This window comes from Chlorella variabilis (genome assembly GCF_000147415.1).
Source record: "Chlorella variabilis unplaced genomic scaffold CHLNCscaffold_31, whole genome shotgun sequence".
NCBI lineage: Eukaryota > Viridiplantae > Chlorophyta > Trebouxiophyceae > Chlorellales > Chlorellaceae > Chlorella > Chlorella variabilis.
This window is the reverse complement of record NW_005435057.1, coordinates 135,070-143,896: the sequence shown is the minus strand read 5'-3', so window position 1 is coordinate 143,896 and position 8,827 is coordinate 135,070.

Sequence of the window (8,827 nt, the reverse complement as noted above, 5' to 3'; positions counted from 1 at the left end):
TGGGGGGCATCTTCAATGCCGTCGTGGCAGTGGGGGCAGACTCGCTGCTCTCGGGGGCGCCGCGTCCAGCGGCCGGTCTCTTCCGCGCCCCAATGCGACCCGGTGCGCAGCTGCGCCAGCGCCTCGCGGTCCTGCCGACGCCGTACTGCATCCAGGTAGGTCTCGCGCTGCCCAAACATGGCGGGCGCCAGGTTGAGGGCGCCCACCACGTTGTGCACATAGTGCTCCAGCCGGCTGGCGCCGCCCTTCGCCAGCGCCTCCTGGAGCTGCGCCAGCTGGCGGCGCTGCGCAGCTTCCCCCAGCTCGCCGAGGTCAACAGGTGCTGGCTGCTGCAGGTCCAGCTGCATGCCGACCGCTGCGAGACCGGCCGCCAGCTGGGCAGCCCAGGACTGCTGTGCCAGGGGGTGGGCGCCATCTGCGAGCTGCACGCTGGACAACAGCGCTTGCTGCAACAGGCTGCCGGGACGCTCCTCCAGCGTCTTGTTCCAGAGTTTGGCTGCCCGCCGCAGCCAGCGCTGCCACAGCGGGCGCTCGCCAGTCTCCGCAAGGAGGGCCGCATTGGGGGTGCTCTGCCGGACCCCCAGCAGGTGGCGTAGGTAGCTGAGCCTTCTTTAAGCCCCCGCCAGAAGGGGCAGAGGGGCCGGCCAGTCTCAGGGCAGTGTCGTCTCACCAGTGCTCTCCGTAAGGCCGTACATGCCAGCACCAAAACCGGCACCAGCAAGGTGGGCATCTATGCGGCCGCCGCCCAACAGATGTACGATGGGCAAGAAGACGATCGGGCACTAGGAAAGGAAAGCAATGCCTTCTGGCGCACTGCACGAGTGGTGGCTGGAGCCCGCCGCACACTCTTGAAGCATAGAACAGGCCAATTCTGGACGAAAAAGGAAGCCTTCCAACGGGGAGCGCCCTACCCCCCAGGCAAGCATGGGCAACCCATTGCCACGAACAGCCGGTGCCCACTGTGTGGTGAACCCGACTCTGGAGGGCATGTTCTGCTACGATGCACCCACCCTCAAATGAAGGCCATGCACATTCCCCGGCACGACAGCGCAGTGCGCATGATACACACAGCCCTCCAAAGGGGCAGCTGTCACGGCAATGCCTACACTGTGTTGGATGCGTGCAAACAAGAGGAACTTGAAGGGCTGACAGAGAGGTGTCAAGGAGAATGCTCTGGATAGGCTTCCAGGCCTGTGGCAGCCTCTGTGCTGCACGGTTTGCGGCGCTGTTTGTCGCTGATGCATCGCTAGGCTATCATCTATCATCTGCAAGAGCGCCAGCCCGGGAGGGGCCTCTGGCAGCGAAGCAGCATGCGATGGCCCCCCTACCTGTTGCGTGAAACTGCTTTCCAGCAGTTTCCAATCGCATAAAGCAACGCGGACATCCGTTTCGGATGGCAGGCAGGAGGCTGGGGGGCGAAAATGGCTCCCCAGGCTGCTGCTGCTGCGTGTGCTGAGCCCCAACCGCTGCCAGCGGCGAGCGGTTTTGAGGGGCCCGGCGCTTCCAAAATGGCACATTTACCCTACTGAAACAATTTAGAAGGGCAGAAGCGCGAAGCGTGCGCGTTTCCGGTGGTATCAAGCCTATCCAGAGCATTCTCCTTGACACCTCTCTGACAGCCGACGCCAAACGCCTCCCCCGGTGGCTCCTGCCAAAAAATGTCGCACACGACGACACTCTGTGCAGAATGCGCCCCGACATCCTGCGCATCCTGGGGCTGCCAGGGGCGCCGACGACTGAAGAAATCCAGCATGCAGTCAGCAACAAGCACCGTCACACTATACAAGTAGTGGAAGTCGGCTACTGCTCTGACACGCAGTGGCGGGCCAAAGTGGCAGACAAACTGCAACAACATGAACAACTCATGACAGCCCTAGAGCAGGCCGGTTGGCAAGTGGACCGGACACCTCACATCATTGTCATTGGAGCACGCGGCGCCATCTATCACAGTGGGCGTGAGGCCCTGCTGAAACTGGGTCTCAGCAAAACGCAGGTTAGCAACGTATTGATTGACATCCACCTGCATACAGTGCAAGCAGTATACGACCTCTCACTGGCCAGACGGCGGCTCGAGCGGGGCCACCGTCAAGTGGGGGTAGGCTAGTTACCACCCCCCCACACACTCACACCCAATGGTAGCCGGCAGGGTGGGCCTCCGGGCCTGCACCCAGCTGGCTTCCTCAATCCACGCCCAAGGGCGTATTCTTTCTTTCTTTCTTTCTTTCTTTCTTTCTTTCTTTCTTTCTTTCTTTCTTTCTTTCTTTCTTTCTTTCTTTCTTTCTTTCTTTCTTTCTTTCTTTCTTTCTTTCTTTCTTTCTTTCTTTCTTTCACGCTGCCCTGGCTGCCGAGCTTCGGGCGCTACAGCGGCGCTACCGCCTGCCAATCATCGCCTCCAATCACTTGGTGCTGCCAGGTGGGAAGCGGTGGGAACGCGTGGCATGATGCTGGCATGGTGCCTGCACTGCCCACCGTGTGTTTGGTGACGCACCGGCTGCTGCTGCGCTCAGATGGCGGCAGCAGGGGGGGAGGAGGAGGCCGAGCGGGTGTGGTGCGGCTGGCCAAGTGGCATGTAACAGAGGGCTGGGCAGCCACTACCAGCACTTACCGCATGTTACTGGCACGTCAGCGGTTGTTTGCGCCCAGGGTAAACACTGTCTGTGCCAACTGCTGCAGGTGATAGTCCCAGGGGATGAGAAAATCAACGCCAACCGAATCAAAGAGCTGGGAAAGATGAAGGAGTGGCGGAAGCGGGCTGCACAAGGCTTACCGTCTGGTGCAGCGGACGCTGCCGCTGCCGCTCCCGGCTTGCGGGCAGGTCGTGCATTGAGGGCAGGAGAGGCACCGCCTCCGCGCGTTGGCTTACGGCGGAACGGCGTGGCCACTGCTGCGGCGGCGGCAAAAGCTGCGGCTGCCGCCGCAGCTGCTGCCGCCATAATTGTGGACGATATGTCGGACGAGGATTAGTTATTGCGTGGCCGGCTGCTAGCCGAATGCATGATTGTGCTGCGAGTATGAGATGTAGCCGCCACTTCCTTGTACATCCATGCAACGCGTACGGTGGGCGGCCGTAACCCTCCGGGCTGCAATGAAATATCCGGTCGCACATCGCGGACACACCCCCTCTGCAACCTCCACCCCCCTCCACCCCGCCCAAATCCATTCAAATTCACCAGCAAATCGCAGTGACAAACACAAAACACAGAACATACTGCGAGAGGATACACAGGCATACGTTGCAACGGGGGCAGCTGGCTTCAAAGATATGTGTAAAATAGAACAATCGTATAAAGACATGCATAACAGATGCTGAATTAAGCATAGGTTCCGACGACCAACCAAACTGCCAGGAGAATGCACACTTAATTATTAGTGGAGGCTTGTTGTATCTCATGGGCACAAGTAGTCTTCCATGCATCTCATCAGTTCGCCATGGTGGTTTGCAGCAAAGTGGGACAGGTGCTGCTCAGCCTCTGTGTCGTTGGTGCCAGCCACAATGCCTCCCCACAATAGCACATTGTCATTTCCACATGTGGCATGCTCGTACCTGCGGAACTGAGGGTGGTGTGCAAGGCATATCAGGACACATGTAACACTGGTATAAAGGAAACTTGCAGAAATCAGTGAGTTAATGACTCACGTCCAATCTGAAAACTTGTGCACCTGCTCCCCTGGCACAAACATTTGCACGGCTGCCGTCTGGATTGGGGCATCGCCCCAACGGTGAGTGTAGATGCCACCCATGCGGTCGACATGCTCCAGGAAGCGCCGCACGTTGGGGCGGTGCCACAAGGAGACATTTGTTAAGAAGAAGTTGTTGTAGAATGTAAAGCGATCCCAATCTTGCAACAGTCCCTCAAGGCTGGGGGGTGTGCAATGAGACAGCAACGAGGATGGGGAGGCTTCCTCGGGGAACATCACCAAGTGGGAGTGAACAGCCTGGGGAAAGCCCGACACGCATTCGTTGTGTTCATATGCATGCACCCTGTATGCATACTGCAGGCCACGTCCCTCCATGAAGTCAACGAGGTCATAGGGTATTTGACTGTGGATGAAGGAGTCCTCATCCAACCGCATCACCCACTCATACCCGGCCTCAGCCATGAAGCTCCAGATGTGTAGCGAGAACCAGCGGATCTGCATGGCAGCAAAAGGTGCCGCATGAAACGCCTGCAGGTGCGGCATTGTGTGGGCAGGTTGCGCAGCGTGGGCGACGGAATACGCAACATCACTCATACCATGTGGCGATAGCCAACTGCAAAGTTGGGAGATACCCAAGTCCCCAGGTCGCTTTCATTTAGAAAGGAAGGCAGGCTCCAATAGCGCCTGGGCATCTCAATAAAGTGCACGGCGGGGCGACCCGCGGTCAGCTGTGCCTGGTCGCCCGCAGTGAAATCGCCTTCGCGGGGGGGAATGGATGAAGAAGTTCTTCATTCGGTTTATTCAAAATGAGTCATGACAGTTGCAGTGCCTGCCGCCCATGTCATCTGCTGCACCAGCATGACCCAAACTCTGCTCACCCTCATGCATCACCAACACGTCGGCCTGGGTAGGTCCTGTGAGGACGTTCCGATGCAAAAGCTCCAGGCTGCGTTCCAAATTGGACATGCTGTCATGGCCGTATGACGAGTGGGTCTTGCGGCACAGGTAGGCAATGGCCAAGCGGTGGTGTGCCTTCCACACCTTGCCAGGTGGGTCCCTCTCGTCGCTGCTCTTTTCGCGGCAGCATGGACAGCTCGATGCGCGGTAGTGCGCCACAGATATACCAAAAACAAGGAGCACCAGACTTAAAGCCAGCCAGGACAAGCTAGGGGATCTGGTGGACTTGCGCATAATGCGACGGTCATAAATCTGTCTCCTGGGAACATTGTTGCTGCGGTTTCTGCGTTCGTGCACATGTGCGCTGCGCCGTCAACCCGCCTCGCGCTGACTCAGCGCTGTCAAAAACTAACCATTTGGATTTGCGCTGCATCTGCATGCATTATGCAATTTTTACATCAATTATGCAATTTTTCCAGCAAGGCGTGGGCGTTCTGTTGGTCCGTGCTGAATAATACATTCCCCCATTGTCCGCGTGAGCTGCATTCTGTTTTGCAATGAGCTCTCTGCTATTGTGCAGGGCGCCCTCGTCACGTTGTTACTTGTCATCGAAATAGTAAATGGAGTGTACAACGGGAGCTCGTGCTCCCAGATTAAACATCATCCAAGAGAAATCAGGAATACATCATGGCTGGCTTCGTTGCTCTCTTGTGGAAATATGATGGAGTGCTTCCGGAACCCAGTCGGGGAAGATATCGTTATTGACATTGCTATCAACAATGCGTGTGGCGATGCGGAGTATAAACAAATCACGGTGATTGATGGCGGCGGCAATTTGGGTGATTATTCAAAGCTAGTCGTTTCTGTATACGATTAATTGGAATGTGAATTGCCTCTCCGTGTGGTGGCAGTGGAGCCTGTCCCGGTTACGGCAGCCAAATTTTAAAATGCGGATAAACTTGCATACTGACGACCGCGTGACAGTGGTAGAGGCAGCATTATCTGATACTGATGAAGTTGGGCAGATCGCGTTTGATGGGCCTGGAGATTGGGGAGCTTCTCTATCTGATAAACATTCAAATTCTGCGAATGCGATCGACGTGCAGATCCGAAAACTGGACACCGTAGTCAAGGAGCTAAAGCTTTACAACATTGCTTTGGTCAAGCTGGATTTTGAGAGTTTTGAGTTCAAAGCCATTCACGGGATGGCAGGCATATGCCTTGCTTGTGTGGGTTTAAAGTCTGGTACAGCAAGAACTAGCTTGCAACATAGACTCCCCGCCGAAACGGGACGGGGACCGGGCGAAAGCAAAGAAAGCAATAAAACAGGGGTGGAGCAAGGCGACATGCAACGCAAGCAGCTGACAGGGCACGCAGCGACACGTGTGTATGACTGGCAAAGTGGCATGGCGCATTGGGGAGAAACGCAACGGGACGGGAGCTCGGGCTGGCCAAACGGCAGTGCGGAACGCTAGGTCACTAGAAAAGCAGGGAAAGGCGCACTATCTATGCAATGAGGGCACCCCCGGCTCGGGGCCGTTGAGAAAGCAGTGGGCGGGAGGGGGGAGGCCCCGGTGTGGGCGGGCCCCATCGAGGGGGGATGGGGCGCGCAAGCGGCCAGATGGGGCGGGGCGCGGGCGGCAGTGGAGTCCTGCGGCTGGGGTGGGATATAGGGCAATGAGCGATGAGCAGTGTGCGATGAGCGATGAGCAATGAGCAGTGAGCAGCCCCTCCTGAAACAAAGTGAAGGCAGCACCCTTGCCGCGGCGGCGGAAGCAAGCCGTGGACCCAAACGCCGTGCCGCCGAGTCCCGTGGCTGTGGCCGTGGGCTTCTGACAGAAAAGCTACGGCCGCAGCTCGGCGGCACGGGGGCGTCGCTGTGGTAGCAAAATGGCGGCGCGGGCCCAGAGGGTTCCGGCCGGCCTGTTTTGTCTTCGTGTGAGAGCGGGGAGCCTCGTGAGAGCGCTGGGGTGACTGCCGAGCGCTGGTCGCAGCGGCAGGATCCTTCTCCTTCGGGCGGGGCTGGGGCGGCGGGCGCCTGTTACACAGGGGCGCTCCAGCACAAAGGGAGAGAAAAGATGCCAAGACCAGGCAGAGCGCTGCTTATATAGTCTGGCGGTCACTCAGCTGTCAGGAAAATATCGAACAGATGAGGGGAAAACTTCCAACAAATTGATGGAAAATGTCCACCTGCAGATGGGTAAAATGCAAACATACGAATACGAAACGGGCAGCTGGTTGGAAGGTGGCAGCAGCTGGGAAGCTGCTGCATCTGTCGATTGCGAATTCAAGCATTTGGAAATTCAAAAAGCAAGGGAGTTTTTGTGTGGCAGAACTCATTGTGCTGTCACAAACGGGAGCAGCGGCAGTTCCTCTAAGTGTGCACACCAGGGCTTCTAGACTCCCGCAGGCTCCATGCCCCACCTGCTCCAATTTCTGCTGCACTTTGGGGGCGGCCAGCATTTTGACTGTTACCTGGTGGCAACACCGCCCCAGGCAAGGTTGAACCTGCACATCATGAGCACACGGCCGAAATAGACTAAGCTTAGGCTGCAATTTTCCTTTAATGTCGGTGCGTCATAGTCTTGTAAGCAAGTGCCCGTCCCCTCCCAGACTGGGCGACAATGAGGTGGGGAGGCGGATGGGAAGCGGAGCCTCCCGCTCTGCCCCGCCCCAGCATGCGCAGCGCAGGGGCGGCTCCACAAACTGGGGCCTTTTGCATCTGTTTTCAATGCCAGGGCCAGCTGGTATGTCATAGCAGGGGTCCCCAGCGTCCCAGCGGGCAGCGAGGAGGGATGCCGCCTCGCCGATCACGGGCCCCAGCGGGTCCCCCGCCCCTGCTGCAGCGGCTGTACGGCGAGGGCAACGTGGTGTGCCTGCGGGAGCTGCTGCTGAGGCTGAGCGGGCAGTCGAGAGAGGCGGCCGCCCTGGTGGCGGCGCTGGTGCTCCCATGCGACCACAGTGACTATGCACAGGTGGGAGCCGAGTGCCCTGGCTAAGGGCCTGGCATCTGGGTGCTGCACGGTCGCAGCTTGCTGCAATGCCCATTATAGCTGTCCGTGGGCCTCAGCCATCCCCATGCCGATTTGAGTGCCCCACGCCCTGCCGTCCCGTTTGCCTGTCCGTTCAGGCCCTGCTAGAGCACCTGGTGCGTGCTGCGGCCGGGGTGCCCCCAGCTGCGTGAAGGCTTCACCCTGTCCCAGGGCTCCAGCCAGAGCCAGGCAAGCGACCGGGGTGCCCATTGGGACGACGGCCCTGCTGCTCTACCCTGTGTGTTGCATGTTTGTTTGTCGTTGATGGCGGCAAGCCCCCGATGGATGCCCTCAGGTGTTACAGTCACCCCGCTATGATAGGCCGCGTGAGCAGACCTTGGGCAGGGGGCACACGTGATCAAGGGGCATCAAGAGAGGGGGTGGACCATGGAGCACCCTCTCCATGGCTCCGACCACCCTCCCCCCAGCTGAGCGTCCCAGGGTCACCCCACCCTGGCCCCGCTCCCCGTCCTGCCGGACACGCAACCCCCACAACGTGCGGGGGATGCGAGGACCACCATACGCCCCTGATGTGCAGCTGGTGATCCGAGCGGTGGAGGCGCTGCTGACCTCTGGGCAGAACAAGTCGGGCGGCGGCGGCGGCAACGTGCTGTGCTACGGCTACCGCCGGAAGCGCCCCGCAGGCACGGCTGAGATGGCTGTCCCCAGACTGCCCCTCTCTGCTCTCCTGCCGTATCTGCTGTGCCGACTGTTGTTTGCAGGCTCCCTCCTATGCTGCCACTGCTGCTGCCGTCATTGCCTTTTCGCCGCCTGCAGGTGGCGGCCGCAGCGTGCCTGGCATGGCCACTGCAGAATCGTACCACCACAACAGCACCACCGCCAGCCTCTGCAGCCCTGCCTGGCAGGTGACATCTTCAGTGGAGCAAAGCAACCGGGAACCATTCCGCCAGCATTTGCCATGCATGCCTCCAACTTGCAGTGTTTTGCTGTGGAACTTGCTGCCTAGCCCAAGCCCCTTACCTCTGTTCGGGCGCCGACCCTGCCCTGCAGCTACTGCTGTCACGCATCGGCGACACCCTCATGCTCTACCTCCTACTCCAGACATCCATGTTTGCGGCGCTGCCCAACTCCTGCTTTAAACCCTAAATCGATGATGGATCATGGTTTGCATCCAGTTTTCCAGCTTTGTGCCTTTCAGCTGACCTGTCTTGTATGTTACCGTTGCTGCTGAACAGCCCCACCCAATTCTACACAAAGTCCGTGCGCAATGCATGACATACGGAATCTAAACCCTCTCA